Genomic DNA, 16,850 nt, shown 5'->3' on the forward strand with positions numbered 1-16,850 from the left:
AAAGCATGCTGGGACAACCGCCTGGCTCAGGGAAATGTTGAAGATCTCTGTGAGGACGTCTGCTTGCTGGTCTGCACATTCACTGAGCACATGACCAGGTATACTGTCAGGTCCAGCAGCCTTGCATAGGTTGACTCTAGCTAAATGGTTATTATTTAGGTTATTATTTAGTTATTATTAGACAGAGCCTGATCATCGGGAGGAGGGGTGGTCCTCCTCGGGGGCGTCGTTCAACGCTGCAAACCGTGCATAGAAATGGTTGACCTTTGGCCTATGTTGACCTTGTGACCTATATTGATCTCAAAAATAGCTTGTGGTTGAATTCACTTCGATGATATGTTAATTATATTCAAATTTCAAGTAAATCGGATGAAAATTGAGGATTTTAGAAATTTGAAAAAAAGTGGTTGACCTTTGGCCTATGTTGACCTTTTGACCTCAAAAATATATAGGATTTTGTCGGACCACAAACTCCACCAATTGGTGAAGATGGTTTAAAATTGTGACCTGGAAGCAAGCATAAGTGAGAGGACAGACAAACACACACACAAATAAACACACAAACCGGAGTGATCAACATACTTGTCAAAAAAGTTATTTTGCCAAATAACAAACGGACAGATGGGTGAAAACATAATCTCCATCCACGTTTGGTGGCGAAGGTAATTATAAATCCATTTTATTAGCATATTTTATTGAATTGGTAAATTATAAGCCCATTTTAAGGCTTCCCACCCTAAAATGAACCAAATGTTGCAGATTTCTTAAAGGTTCTTAACTTCAAGCCCATTCATGCACTCGACAAGAATCCAACACAGGGAATACAGTACAAACTAGAACGCCACTCAGTAGAGCGCATACTCCCGCCGTGGGTTTAGTTGGAATAATACGTTTTGTTTAACATCCCCTCTCCCCAAAACAATAAATGAAAAAGAAAGTAGGCCCTAACTGTCAGAGAATTTATTTTGATATATCTCGGAATTAGAGGAGAAAAACATCATTTAAGAATCAGAATAAAAGCTTTTATGCAGCAAAACAGAAAAAAATTCTCAAAAAAATTCCCCCAAAACATTCCTGGATCCGGAATAATATCCTGAGCTTCACCAAAAACTAATCAATTCTTCCTCATCCCAAGGGCAATCATCTCACCAACTTTCATCCAAATCCGTTCAGAACTTTTCCAGATATCTTGTTCACGAACACACACACACGGACGGACACGATCGAATGCATTACTCCCTGGCGGGAGTAACTAGAACAAGCATAAGTCGCACTCAGTAGAGAGCATACCTCTGCCTGAATCATTTCTTCCTTGTCACACACACAACCGGTCCAACAAGTTTCGGCAAAATCCATCCATAATTTTTTGAGTTATCCTGCTAAGTATCGTTTTTGACCCGAACTCTCAATGGTGAAGAATCACTTAAAAAATTAAAGAATTGTCATATCCGAATCCATATTCAGATCTTCACCAAAATCGAATCTATTCTTCATTGTCACACACACAATAGGTCCAACAGGTTTCGTCCAAATCCGTCGATAATTTTTTGAGTTATCCTGCTATGTATCGTTTTTGGCCCGAACTCTCAATGGTGAAGAATCACTTAAAAAATTAAAGAATTCTCATATCCGAATCCATATTCAGATCTTCACCAAAATCGAATCGATTCTTCCTGGTCTCACACACAACCAGTCCACAATGTTTCGTCCAAATCCATCCATTACGCTTTGAGATATCCTGCTAGGTATCGTTTTTGGCACTATCTCCCAATGGTGAAGAATCACTTAAAAATTCTACTAGCCGGATTCGAAACCGGATTTTCACCAAAATCTAATCATTGCGTGCTTCTCACATACGCTACCTCCCTGCCAAATTTCGGCAGAATCCGTCTACAACTTTTTGAGATATCTTGTTCACAAACAAACAAATGGACAGACAAACGGAAAGACAGGGGTGAAAACATAACCTGCATCCACCTGTGGTGGCGGAGGTAATTCAATTATTCCCTAAAGTTATTCCCAGGTCTTTAAAACAGCTGTTCATCACCATCTCTTATCTTCCCCCATCCAAAACCTTGATCTTTTCTACCCCCGCTAATTCACCCCAGATCAACTTTTTTGAAATTCCAATTTCTTTCCTGGAAGTCCTAGCAGTGTCCATGTGTTTTATACCTCTCCCACCTCCCCCCAAGCCTTCTCCCTCCCACAGTTCTCTCGATGTCCCTGCTCTCCAATGTTGTGTTTGTGTCCTTCCCCCTCTTTCCCCATGTTGTCTACCGCTCCCCTCATTTTGTGTTTTATGTGTCGGTTTGACTTTTTGTGTGAATAATGTTAGCTCTTTCATGAGCCTCGATCTTGTATACAAAAAAAATAAAAATAAAATAAAACATAAGCAAATATTCATTGGCTCTCTATATGAGTTTAATAAAAAATATTGGAGAAAATGGAGTGGTATGAGTGTTTTCGAATCAACAAATATTCATTGATTCTCTGTATGTATAGTCAGGTGAAAAAGTAAGTACACCCCATGTAAAGTTTTAACTTTTTCAACATATTTCAGCATACAGCTATTTGATCTTCATTTCAACAATATTGATAGATAAAGGTGATATTAAAGCGCGGCGTTACGCGCGCTGCTTGTGAGCAAGGAGGAAGCGGACAAGCGGTAACATATAAACGTCTTTATTGTAAGACTACACTGTAACACTGTACTGTCCCGGGCTGGGCGCCCGGTGTATATCATGAGGCCACGCCTACCCCTGGTGCGTGGCCACCGCCCACTTGGTGCGCGGAATGATGTCACCACGCCAGTGGGCTTTTGTGTCCGCCACACGCGCCCCCCCAGAATTCCCGCGCACCTGGAGGGCCAGTTTGCGGGGCAGACGAATGACCCGGCCGAAGCGCCCCCTGGCGATCGGCGGCGTCCGGGGTGCAGGGATGCCAGGTGGGATGCCCCTGGCTGCCCCTGGGATGGGTGCAGGTCCGGGGGGCGGCGTGGCGGCGGGGCTGGGCGGTGCCGGGGGTCCGCCCGCAGGAGGGCGGCCCCGACGTGGGGGTCGGGCCACTGGCGGTGGATGGTCCACATCGAGGTGGGCCGGCTTGAGGCGGTCTACCGAAACGTGGTCAGGAGTACCGCCGATGTCCAGGGTGAAGTGCTTCGCCCCGGTCTCCAGCACGCGGAAAGGCCCGTCGTACGGGGGCCGCAGTGGTGTCCGATGGGCATCGTGGCGGACGAAGACGTACTCCGCCGTGCGAAGCTCCGGGGCGACGTGCATCGGTGGGTGCCCGTGGCATGCCGTTGGCACCGGGGCGAACCTCTGGGCGGTCTCTTGCAGAGCGGAGCGCTGCTGTGCCGCGGACCATGGTGCCGTGGAGTCGGGGAGGAACTCGCCCGGCACCCGCAGCGGTTGCCCGAAGACCAATTCCGCCGCGGATGCGCGCAGGTCCTCCTTGGACGCCGTCCGGAGGCCCAGCAGGACCCAGGGGAGCCTGTCGACCCAGCCGCCGTCGCGGAGGGTGGCCCGGAGCGCGGCCTTCAATGAGCGGTGAAATCGCTCACACAGGCCGTTAGCCTGGGGGTGGTAGGCCGTGGTTCGGTGCAGCCGGACCCCGAGCCCCTGCGCAACCGCCCCCCAGAGCTCCGAGGTGAACTGGGGGCCGCGGTCGGATGAGATGTCTGAGGGGGCGCCGAACCGGGCGACCCAGGTGGCGATGAAAGCCTGCGCGACATCGGCCGCCGTTGTCGACGCCAAGGGCACGGCCTCCGGCCACCGGGTGGTGCGGTCCACCATGGTGAGGACGTAGGTGAAACCCCGCGAGGGGGGCAGAGGTCCCACCAGGTCCACGTGGACGTGGTCAAACCGGCGTTCCGGCACCGTGAACGGGGCCAACGGGGCCTGGGTGTGCCGGTGCACCTTGGCGCGCTGGCACGCGAGGCACGTCCTGGCCCAGCCGCGGACGGCCTTCCGGAGGCCATGCCAGACGAACTTGTCGGCGATCAGCCTTTGGGAGGCCCTCGCGCCCGGGTGGGACAGGCCGTGGATGGCGTCAAACACCTGGCGCTGCCAGCCCGCGGGCACGATGGGGCGAGGACGCCCGAGGGAGACGTCGCACAAGAGGGCCGCGCCCGCGCCGTCAAACGGCACCTCGGTGACGCGGAGGCCCGTGACGGCGGTCCGCAAGGCCTGGACGTCGGGGTCAGCGGCCTGGTCCGCTGCCATCCGGGCATAGTCGATGCCGAGGTGGACTGCGTGGGCGACGGCCCGGGAAAGGCAATCCGCCACCGGGTTGTCCTTCCCCGCGACGTGCTGGATGTCCGTCGTGTACTCGGACACGGCCGAGAGGTGACGCTGCTGCCGGGCCGACCACGGCTCGGTAACTTTGCCCATCGCAAAGATCAGCGGCTTGTGGTCGACGAAGGCAGTGAACGCCCGGCCCTCGAGCAGATGGCGGAAGTGCCTGACCGCCAAGTGAAGTCCGAGCAACTCGCGGTCGAAGGTACTGTAACGGCGTTCGGGCGGGCGAAGCTGCCGGCTAAAGAACGCCAGCGGTTGCCAAGCTCCACGCACCCATTGCTCATGCACTGCGCCCACCGCGTAGTCCGAGGCATCGGTGGTGAGGGCGATCGGTGCATCGGGCGCTGGGTGCGCGAGCATGGTGGCGTTAGCCAAGGCGAGCTTCGCACCCGTGAATGCCGTGTCCATCTGCTCGGTCCAGGTAACGTCGCCTTTGCCCGGCTTACCTCGGAGAGCTTCGTGCAGGGGGCGCAGGAGCTGGGCGATACGGGGCAGGAACCGATGGTAAAAGTTCACCATGCCCAGGAACTCCTGCAGCCCTCTGATCGTGCGGGGGCGCGGAAACCACTTCACCGCCTCCACCTTGGCCGGTAGGGGGACGGCTCCGTGCCTGGTGACACGGTGCCCCAGAAAATCGATTGTGGCGGCGCCGAACCGGCACTTTGCGGGGTTCACAATCAGGCCATGCTGGCCCAGGCGTTCGAAGAGCGTGCGGAGGTGGCGTAGGTGCTCTTCGCGGGACGCGCTGGCGACGAGGATATCGTCCAGGTAGACGTAGACAAAATCCAAGTCGCGCAGGACACTGTCCATCAGTCGCTGGAACGCCTGAGCCGCATTCTTCAGACCGAAGGGCATGCGCAAGAACTCGAAGAGTCCAAATGGCGTGATGACCGCCGTCTTCGGGACGTCCTCCGGCCTGACGGGGACCTGATGGTAGCCGCGTATGAGGTCCACCTTCGAGAAGAAGGACCTGCCCGCCAAACGGGCGGAAAAGTCCTGAATGTGGGGGACGGGGTAGCGGTCGGGAGTCGTGGCGTCATTGAGACGGCGATAGTCCCCGCACGGTCGCCATCCCCCGCCGGGCTTCGGCACGATGTGCAGCGGCGACGCCCAAGCGCTCTCTGAGCGCCGAACGATGCCGAGTCGCTCCAGGGTAGCGAACTCCGCTTTTGCCACCGCCAGCTTCGTCGGCTCGAGGCGGCGTGCCCGGGCGTAGACCGGTGGCCCGACAGTGGGGATGTGATGGGCCACCCCGTGCTTGACGGCCCCCGCCGAGAAGGTGGGCCGCGTGAGGGCCGGGAAGCCGGCGAGGAGGCGGGTGAATGCGTCCGCTGCCGGAAGCGTACAGACCAACGTGGCCGGAACCGAATCGTTCGGCAAGCCGCTTGGCAAGCCGCTCGTTGAGCTGGGCAACGCACAAGCGAGCGAGCTGAACGTCTCGGCCTGGACAAGCCGTCTGCGCTTGACGTCGACCAGGAGCCCATTAGCGCACAGGAAGTCCGCGCCAAGCAGTGCCATGGGCACGTCGGCGGTGACGAACGTCCATCGGAAAACCTGCCCTCCAAACCGCAGAGAGAGGCAGCGTTTTCCGTACGTACGGATGGGCGTCCCGTTCGCGGCAAGCAGCGCGGGGCCCCCACCCGCGGCGTGCTTGTCTGACGTGCCGGCGGGAATGACACTCACCTGCGCTCCCGTGTCGCACAGGTAACGGCGCCTGGAGAAGGTGTCCGTTATGAACAGCAGGCTGTTCGAATGGCCGGCGCTCATCGCCACCATTGAGCGCCGGCCCGGGCGTTTCCCGACCCGTTGAAGGAGCACGGCGGATGACACTGCCGAGCTTCGTGGCCGAACTTGGCGTGGAACCAGCACCAGGTGGTGGAGCTGGAGGAGCGTGGCTGGCTCCGCCAGGCCGGTGGAGTTGGCGGGTTTCCCCGCGGTGGCGGTTTTCGCCGCGGCGGTGGGCGGGGCGTGGCGGCGTTCACGAGGTGCGTATCAGCATGCTGCTGAACATCAGCATGCTGTAGAAGCTGATGCTGTGGAACATGCTGCTGAACATCAGCGTCGAGGGCCGTGACGGCCACGCCGACGCTCGCCCGCATGTCCGAAGCGGCGAAGTACCTGTCCGCCTCGGCCGCCAATGCTCGGGGTTCCGTTAGCTCGGTCCCGGCCAACGCGAGGCGGACCTGCGCTGGAAGTTGGCGCCGGAAAAGCGCCCGGAATAGCGAACCGGGGGCTTCGTCGCCCAACAGTGACAGCATATGGTCCATTCGGACCGACGGGCGCGTCTCACCGAGCTCGGGGAGATCCAGGAGGCGGTCGGCCCGTGCGTCGTCCGTAAGGCCGAACGTGGCTAGGAGTAGCCGCTTGAGTGCCTCGTACTTGTGGCCGTTCGGTGGGTGGCGAAGGACGGACACAACTCGAGCGGCCGTGCCGGGCCCGAGGGAGGCGACGACGTGGCAATAGCGCGTGTAATCGCCGGTGAGGCGCCGAAGCTGAAATTGGGCTTCGGCCTGGACGAACCAGACTTCGGCCTGAGCCTCCCAAAATTCCGGAAGTTTGACGAAGTCGGCCATGGCGATGGCGTCGCGTGTGGAAGGATCGCTCCAGCAGATCCAACGTCGAGGGTCACCAGTAAAGCGCGGCGTTACGCGCGCTGCTTGTGAGCAAGGAGGAAGCGGACAAGCGGTAACATATAAACGTCTTTATTGTAAGACTACACTGTAACACTGTACTGTCCCGGGCTGGGCGCCCGGTGTATATCATGAGGCCACGCCTACCCCTGGTGCGTGGCCACCGCCCACTTGGTGCGCGGAATGATGTCACCACGCCAGTGGGCTTTTGTGTCCGCCACAATATAATATAACAAATATCATGAAACATTTACATTTTGTAGTCCATTGTATAATTTAAATAAACATAAATACAAATTTCGCATGTGTAAAAAGTAAGTACACAAAGTCTAATAGGTGGTATTGCCCCCTTTGGCAGAAACAACCTCAAGTAGGCGTTTCTTATAACTGTCTACCAGTCTCTGACATCGACTGGGAGAAATTTTTGCCCACGCCTCCATGCAGAATTATTTGAGCTGTGCGATGTTTGAGGGGTTTCTTGCATGCACAGCTCGTTTCAAATCCCCCCCACAACATCTCGATGGGATTTAGATCCGGGCTTTGACTTGGCCATTCCAGAACCCTCCATTTCTTTCTTTTCAGCCATTCCTTGGTGGATTTACTGGTACTAGGGCATGCCCGTACTATATCTATATCTAAAATTATATCCCCCCCTCTATTTACATGAAATGGTTTGGTCCATGAAATGTTTTGGTCCATTCGCAACGCCAAAGCGAACGGCGAACGCTTTACATGAAATGGTTTGGTGCATGAAATGTTTTGGTCCATTCGCAACGCCAAAGCGAACGGCGAACGGCTTGCGAGTACAGTGACAATCCCCCCGGGGTTTTTATTAGTAGTTTAACATAGTTTAACGCCAACATAGCGCCAACATAGTTTGCAAACGTGAAATAAATGAATACGCTCTCAAATGTGCCATCCGAGGCAGAGTGTGTCCGCCACGTTCGGCACACGCGATAGCTCGCTGCTCTCTGATTGGTTGAATCGTTTTTTGGACATAGCTCGGTAAGTAATTGTCCGATTAATATGAAACCTTGAAAAGGCACATCCTCGGGTCCCCAGCAATATACCTGGCAAGTTTAAAGTATATCGGACCCGTGGTTGTCGAGAAACAGCGGTCACAGACAAACAAACGTACAAACAAACAAACACACAGAGATTACTGGAATTATAGATAGATGTTTAGGGTCATTGTCATGTTGCAAGGTCCACCTTCGGTTGAGCTTCAACTTTCCGCCAGATGGCCTCACATTATCCTCAAGCACCCTCTAGTACAATGAAGAATTCATAGTGGATTCTATGATGGTGAGCTGCCCAGGCCCTGATGCAGCAAAGCTGCCCCAAACCATAATATTTCCACCACCATGCTTTACAGTTGATATCAGGTTCTTGTGGTCAAATGCTGTCTTTGGTTTTCGCCAAACATGTCTTTTGGTACTGTGGCCAAAAAGCTCTACCTTTGACATCATAAGTGCTGGTCGTTGCCGAGGTGTTCATTGGCAAACTTTAGTCTTGCCCTGATGGTCTTTCTGGACAGCAACGGTTTCCTCCTGGCACACCTCCCATGTAGATCAAATTTGTGCCGCCTCTTTCTAATGGTAGACTCGTGCACTTTGACATCAACAGTGGCAAGAGCTACCTGTAGGTCCCGTGATGACATTCTGGGGTTTTTAGAGACTTCTTTCAGCATCTCGCGGTCTGCTCTCGGGCTGAACTTGCTGGGGCAGCCTGGCCTGAACAAGTTGGCAGTTATTTGGAATCTTCTCCACTTGTAGATGCTCTTCCGGAAAGTCGAATGATTGATTTCAAATTGTTTGGAGATCTTTTTAAATCCCTTCCCAGACTCATAGGCATCTATAACCTTCTTTCTGAAGGCCTCAGAGAGCTCTTTTGATCTCGGCATGGTGACGCCGCACACTTCAACAACAAAGAGCAAACCAAACTAAATGTCTGAGGTTTAAATAAGACAGGTTCCTCCAAGATCCTCTCTAACGATGTTCTAATCATTTGCACCTGAGCTGGTGCACCTGATTCTAATTTTAGGTATTTGAAGTCGTGATAAATGTAGGGGTGTACTTACTTTTTCCACATGCGAAATTTGTATTTATGTTTATTTAAATTATACAATGGACTACAAAATGTAAATGTTTCATGATATTTGTTATATTATATCACCTTTATCTATCAATATTGTTGAAATGAAGATCAAATAGCTGTATGTTGAAATATGTTGAAAAGGTCAAAACTTTACATGGAGTGTACTTACTTTTTCACGTGACGGTATATAAAATGATATGTGGTTTATAGTCCCTATGGATTGCGTAAAAAAAAGGGTTTTGGTTTAAAAAAAAAAGGGTTTAGATAAATGATTGGATAAAAATGGGAAAGTAGGGGGGCCGGTTCATAAGTTCCAATGCATTTTCCCCATTCACTTCAATGTAAAGGAAAGGGGAAGGGGGAAAGGAAGGGGGAAAGGAAAGGGGAGGGGGTAAGGGGGGGGAGTGGGAGGAGTAATGGGATGGGAAGAGGAGGGGGGGAGAGGAAAGGGGAGGAGGTTAAAGGGGAGGGGTAGGGGGGAAGGGGAGGGGGAAGGGGTGGGGAGAGGAGGGACCCCGAGTTGTCCGGCAATGCCGGGTAATGGTGGAACATAAAAATTAACTGAATTGCCATCAAACCTAACTTCACATTTAGTCGAGACGTGCCACACATGGCTTGAAGTAGCTAACATCAGATTTGTAGTTACAAGTAACACGACAAATTGCTGGCTTATTCAGTGATTATCTCACATGTGTCGGATATTTTTGAAAAAACCCGGTTTTGGTTTAAAAGGGGAGATGGAGGAGGAGGAGAGGGGAAGGCAGGGGGAGGGGAGGGGGAGGAGGAGGAGGAGTCAGGAGGAGGAGGAGGAGGAGGAGGAGGAGATGAAACGGGAGGAGGGAAGGGAGCGGGAAGAGGATGGGGGGAGAGGAAAGGGGAGGAGGGGAGAGGAAAGGGGAGGAGGGTAGAGGAAAGGGGAGGAGGGGAGAGGAAAGGGGAGAGGGGAGAGGAAAAGGGGGAAATGGGAGGAGGAGGGGGTGGGGAAGGGGCAGGGGAGGGGAAAGGGAGGGGGAGGGGAGAGGGAGGTGGGGGAGGGGAAGGGGAGGAGGGGGAGGGGAAGAGGAGGAGTAGGGGGAGGAGGAGGAGAAGGAGGAGGGGTTGAACTGGTGCACACAACGTCGGCATATCGGGTTGTTCTTGGCAATTCCTTGTTGTGTGTCGAAAGTGTCGCAAAACATTCGAGGTGCTGTTTATAGATCGAGTACGTGAAACAAGGGAAATGTTTTTTGGACAAAATGTTCAATTATGAAATTCGTGTTTTGTTTTTCAACAGTGAAGAAAAAAAAAAACTACCGAATTTATTACGTAATGTTGTATTATTATTACTTCCCCCAAATGAACGCATCACGCACTTTCAACTGGATTTCCTGTTTCCCCATTTTAGTAAGGGCATTTTATGAGATATTTCACAAATCTGTTAACTAAATTGTTACCAAAAAATTTCTTCACCAATATGTTTGTAAAGGTGTGTAATAACATGTGTTAAAATGTTGAAGTTCAACTCCCGTGGGAAACCCAGAAAAAAAGCTGTTGAATTCGGGTACCGAAAAATTATTTTCGAGAATTTTTATTTTTTTAAATCGGCCCTTAAGTAACTTATGAGGGGTCAAATAAGGGTTTTTCATGATTCTGAGTTGATTGTTAACATTTATATTTCACCACAGACACTCCTTTGTGGAAAAATAATTTCTAAATATATCTCATTTTCTACTTTGCAGGACATGGAGTCCAGCAATATGGATGAAGACGTTACTCCACCTGTGCTCAATTGCTTCATCTGTGCACGCTCGGATACACCAGCTGAAAGGCTCATACAGGCAACTCCAAAGGGATACTCAACTTTATTGAAACAAGCAGAAACTGTCGAAAATGTTACTGTTGTGGAACGTATGAAGGAGGCTCAAAAGGAAGGAAAACTGAGGTACCACCAGAAGTGTAAAAATGATCTGTACAACAACTTTGTTGCAACCACCAAGAAGTCAGCTCAAGCATCAAAGGCAGAGAAAGAGTCATCAAAGTTGAAGAGAAGACGCACTACTTGTGAGTTCAGTTCATCAACTGGCTGCAGTTCTAGAAGATCACAGTCAGTTGACCTCCTGTATAAGGATGTATGCATTGTTTGCAACCAACCAGCCCAGCTCTACAAAAATAATCCAGCACAAGCTAGAAAGAAATACAGAGTGCCAGATAATTTGACTGCAGATACACTGAAGGCAAGCTTGCTGAAGACAGCACGGAGTCGCGGGGATGACTGGGGCACTGAAGTCACTGGACGCCTGGAAGGGATCAACGACTTGGTAGCAGAAGAAACACTGTACCATTTGCGATGCAAACTTATGTTTGCGAGAGGTGACAGTTTGTCCAAGACTGATGAGGAAGGAAAAAGGAAGAGGGGACAGAGGAGTATTGATGAGGAGCGAGAGGCAGTTTTTATTGAATTCTGCGAATGGTTAGACTCAGAATTAGAGCATGGGGTAATGAACATGGACCAAGTCCATGAAAAGCTGCAGGAGTTTGATCAGTCACCAGAGAAGAGCCTTTCTTATTCAAAGCATTGGCTAAAGATAAAACTTCTAGAGAAATACGAAGACACCTTGTATTTCACAACACAGGAAAGAAGGGCAGATGTACTCTGTCTCAAAGATGGCACCGACAATATTCTGCGAGCGCATCATGCTAATCTTGACCATGGAGATGAGAAGACTCGGATCATAAAGACGGCACTCAAGTTCATATCCAATGATATTGCCTTGATTGATTTAGGTCCAAAGTCATACCCCACCACACACAGTATGACTGACATCGATAGTCAGCTGACACTTGTTCCTGCAAGCCTTCAGATGTTCTTGAGACCGATTGTCAAGACAGACGAAAGAGTTGCCGTTTGGGGGCAGAATTTTATTAAGGCCTGTCGACCTCGGTCTGGAGTATTGCCACACCAAATGGGGCTTGCCATACAACTTGATCATAGATTTGGGTCAAAATGGATGCTCAACAAGTTCCACCGGCTGGGATACACCGAGTCTTACACGGAGACACAAAACTACAAATACTGCTTCCTTAATAGTAGGAGTGGAGATGATGTTCCAGATACTTGTGGCACTCTTGACACCATTGTGGAGGAAACCGATGAACAGATCAATGATGAGGTTGCGGTTGATGCTGCGCTTGAGGATCAATCAGTGATGACAGCCAAAGCGCCAGCCAGTGAAAGTGAATTGTCAAGTTATGATCAGGTGGTCTTTATGGAGGTTGGGGAAACAAACAATGCAGTCACTCAGTTTGTTGGAGACAATATAGATTTAAACATTGTCTCTATTCACGGAAACACTCCCTTTCACTCAATGGGTTGGATCGAAGTCACCTCTCCGGCACCACCTTTGCCAGATCCACAGACAACAGCAGCTTTCCCCCGGGTGAAGTTGAAGGCACTCGACAAAGCTAAGATCCTGAGAGGATCTGAAGTAAAGATTATTCCATTTATGAACAGGAAACAGATAGGAACGAACGCGATCATGTTTCTCCCCCTCGCTGAGCTTTCCAACTCCCTGGCTCATGATCAGCCACTCCTCACTCCAGGTGACACACTCTGGGCAGCGGGGTGGGTGATCAAAGCCAACGATCCTGAGTTCCCACACTCCAACTGGAATGGCTGGATGAAGAGAATCCATGCTAATGATGCAAAGCAGAGCACACAGATCGAGTTCCTCCCAGTTATTGAAGGAATGAGAAATAACTCTTGAGTATTATATATGTATGTGAAATAAAAGCTACTTTGTGTGTAAATGTAAAAGTGAAAATATAAATGTTAACAATCAACTCAGAATCATGAAAAACCCTTATTTGACCCCTCATAAGTTACTTAAGGGCCGATTAAAAAAAATAAAAATTCTCGAAAATAATTTTTCGGTACCCGAATTCAACAGCATTTTTTCTGGGTTTCCCACGGGAGTTGAACTTCAACATTTTAACACACTAGGGCATGCCCGTACTATATCTATATCTAAAATTATATCCCCCCCCTCTATTTACATGCAATGGTTCGGTCCAAAGCGAACGGCTTCCGGAGTTTGGTAAAGAAAAGAAATCGCCATCGCGTGCACAAACGCGCAGGAAAGCGAATGAATCGCAAATTCGGTTTTATTAGTTTTAAAACATAGTTTAACGCCAACATAGTTTGCAAACGTGAAATAAATGAATACGCTCTCAAATGTGCCATCCGAGGCAGAGTGTGTCCGCCACGTTCGGCACACGCGATCGTTCGCTGCTCTCTGATTGGTTGAATCGTTTTTTGGACATAGCTCGGTAAGTAATTGTCCGATTAATATGAAACCTTGAAAAGGCACATCCTCGGGTCCCCAGCAATATACCTGGCAAGTTAAAAGTATATCGGACCCGTGGTTGTCGAGAAACAGCGGTCACAGACAAACAGACGTACAAACGTACAGACGTACAGAGATTACTGGAATTATAGATAGATGTTATTACACACCTTTACAAACATATTGGTGAAGAAATTTTTTGGTAACAATTTAGTTAACAGATTTTCATATGTTTCCCTTATAGTATGCAAGCTCTCAAATGGTATAATTGGCATCACACGGAATGACACGGCAAGAGACAGGTTCTGCACAACTTGGTCTGAAAGGTCGCAGATATCAGAGGACACCATGCGTCTATTCGGTCTTCGCAACGACGAATCGGACGAAGATTTCTCAACTCGTAAAGATGGTCTTCCATCCAAAATGACACGGGATTTGGATGCGGTGTCCAAGCTTGAGGCTCAGTTCCGACGATTCAAGGCGTTCACAATATCCGATCAAGACGACGCAACTCCCACTATTACACAGCTGAAATCACTGACTACCAACGACATTGCAACCGAAGAGATAGCTGCAGACCTCCTCACTGCCGACGAAAGGGGGAAAGATCTCGTGTTGAAGAATGTGAAGGAGAGATTAGTGGAGAAGTCTGTACCTTTCTTCGATCGACAGAAACGCCAGAAATCGAAGACGTTCGCAACCCTCTACGAGACACCGGTGCAGGATGGGAAGCAGAAGGTCACCAAGACAATCAAAGCGGACAGGTTGGAGGTTGGCAGGCAACTGACGGACGATTAGAAGTGGTGTGGATGAGGACACCATCTGTTCCAAGTAGCTGTTTGGAACTAGTTACTTGTGGATGTAAAAGCAAGTGTCGCACACAAGCTTGCCGTTGCCACAAGATTGGACAACCATGCATGCCTGCATGTGGCTGTGATGCTGAAGGATGCATGAACACGACAGGAACTGATACTTAAGAGAAGTGATTTGGCGACACCTCAAATCGATGGAAGATGATGTCTTGTTTCTTCAAATGTAGTTGCCTAATGCATCATTTACATATTACCAACAGGAACAATTGATTCTTAAAGTAAAATTTGACTTTCGACTTTGAAATTTCACCTTTAAACTGAATGCATTTTATTATGCGTATTCAAAGAGTAAAAAGCATTTACATTCATGAATCTATTCACATTTAGCTATTGTTACAGAAGTTTAACCCCTTATAACTCATTAAATATTCAATGGTTCATACCAGACTCGATGTTGTATGAAAGGACAAGACAAAATAAATTTTTTTGAAAATTTGACCTCTTTTGACCTTTGACCCCCCAAATTTGACCTTCAAGGTCAAATCTCATTTTGGCAACCGGGTGTTTCTGAAAGCCTGGACCATACTGATACTTTCTAGCCCGGTTGCCAGCTTTGAACAAAAAATGCCATCAAAAGTTTCTTTAAGGGTCTTGGCCTGCCGACTATTACTATTTTGAAATCATCCTGTTTGCAGAGTTGCTCTGCCACCTGGCGAGCAAAGGTGAAATAACGGAAGCCGTTGGGTACATTACCGTTAAATCACAACCTCTCGCGCCTAAATAAACCTCTATTGGAAGGTAATAGGTCATTAAAATATCTTTACGTAATATATTGGATCCACAGATCATTTTCCACTGCTTCGACCAAGACAGAATTTCGTGCCGCGTACGACGTGCGCGAAACGTCGGCACGCTGGAAAGTGCGGCCACGCCCTCTAATGAATATGTTAATGAGCTCGCATGACCCCGTGCTTCCACCACGTGGATACAGTGCGGCCACGCCCTCTAATGAATATGTTAATGAGCTCGCCTGACCCCGTGCTTCCACCACGCGGATACAGTGCGGCCACGCCCTCTAATGAATATGTTAATGAGCTCGCATGACCACGCGGATACAGTGCGGCCACGCCCTCTAATATGTTAATGAGCTCACATAACCCCGTGCTTCCACCACGCGGATACAGTGCGGCTGCGGCCACGCCCTCTAATTAATATGTTAATAAGCTCGCATAACCCCGCGCTTGCACCACGCGAGCTTCCAGGAAGTTCTTCGTACTGTTTGTTGTGCAACTTGCACAACGATTTGCTAATGATTGTGGCGCAGCTTGTTTCGCTGTACAGTACAATATCCTTCTTTTTTTTCTTTTGACGTTGAGTTTTACACGTTTTAAAAGTACAGTTGTAGGAAATGAATTAAAGCGTGTGGAGCAAGCCCGGCGTACTCGCCCTCGTCCGTCTCCTTCGCTTCGGGAAAGGCTGTCCGGAAGGTCCACGTGGATCTCCCTGGATCAAGGTGAGCATCCCCAGAGAGTAAATTCGGCCTTGTTTTGGAGATAAGCCGCGTGTAATTTACAATGTAACCCCCAAATGTATAACATCAACAATGGAGTATCGATGAAAAGCTCGAATCATAAAGTGCAGGTTTAAAACGAAAGTGTTGTTGGGGTCGTGGTTGTAAAGTGTTGTTGGGGTCGTGGTTGTAAAGTGTTGTTGGGGTCGTGGTTGTAAAGTGTTGTTGGGGTCGTGGTTGTAAAGTGTTGTTGGGGTCGTGGTTGTAAAGTGTTGTTGGGGTCGTGGTTGTAAAGTGTTGTTGGGGTCGTGGTTGTAAAGTGTTGTTGGGGTCGTGGTTGTAAAGTGTTGTTGGGGTCGTGGTTGTTAAGTACAACACCTTAAGGAACGACACGGAGGTCTCAGCTGTGTTTGGCTGCGATCGGCACTCGATTGCTCTTGTCTTGCCAGGGTCTCGCCACGTGGGATTGTTGTTCACTGATGGACTTGCTGATTAACGTGGTTTTCGTTCACTCGTGATTTGCCCAAAGGAAACGAGTTTCAGAATTATGTGCAGAAGTTTGTATCTCCGAACGAATTTTGATTGGGGGAGGGGAGGTTTGGCTTTTTAAACGATTATTTTAAAACGGGAAATGTTCGTGTTTCATTTGTGAATACGTAATATATTGGACTAGCGGGGTCACCCGTGGGAATCCCACAGGCATGGATGTGTGCGACATATTGAGTTAGATGCTGCACATTCATTTTTACAAAATGGTTACTGGCAAGTCATCAGATCCAGAAATGGTGTAATGAACACAATTTATTTATTTCACATAATATGTGACCCCTCACTCCTCTCCACCTGACTCTCCTGTCTCCACCTGACACTCTCCTCTCTCCACCTAGCACTCCTCTCTCCAATCCCTCACATTCCTCTCCTTTCCAATCCCTCACCTCTCCAATCCCTCACACTCCTCTCCTCTCCAATCCCTCACACTCCTCTTCTCTCCAATCCCTCACACGCCTCTCCAATCGTGCCTCACACTCCTCTCCAATCGTGCCTCACACTCATCTCCAATCGCGCCTCACACTCCTCTCCAATCGTGCCTCACTCCTCTCCAATCGGGCCTCACACTCCTCTCCAATCGCGCCTCACACTCCTCTCCAATCGCGCCTCACTCTCCTCTCCAATCGCTCCTCACT

At 49.8% G+C, this 16,850-nt stretch overlaps 1 protein-coding gene across 2 annotated transcripts in view; it reads left to right on the forward strand.

Moving 5' to 3' along the window:
* Positions 1-15,401: 15,401 nt before the first annotated feature.
* The window catches only part of LOC137434440 (uncharacterized), a 68,108-nt gene continuing 66,659 nt past the window's right edge, over positions 15,402-16,850 (forward strand). For both annotated transcript variants that reach the window (XM_068127428.2, XM_068127429.2), the window contains exon 1: positions 15,402-15,669. The gene's annotated coding sequence lies outside the window, so the exon portion shown is untranslated. The remainder of the gene's footprint in view (positions 15,670-16,850) is intronic.

The sequence above is a fragment of the Myxine glutinosa genome, chromosome 10 (assembly GCF_964187855.1).
Source record: "Myxine glutinosa chromosome 10, kmMyxGlut1.1, whole genome shotgun sequence".
In the NCBI taxonomy this organism is placed as follows: domain Eukaryota; kingdom Metazoa; phylum Chordata; class Myxini; order Myxiniformes; family Myxinidae; genus Myxine; species Myxine glutinosa.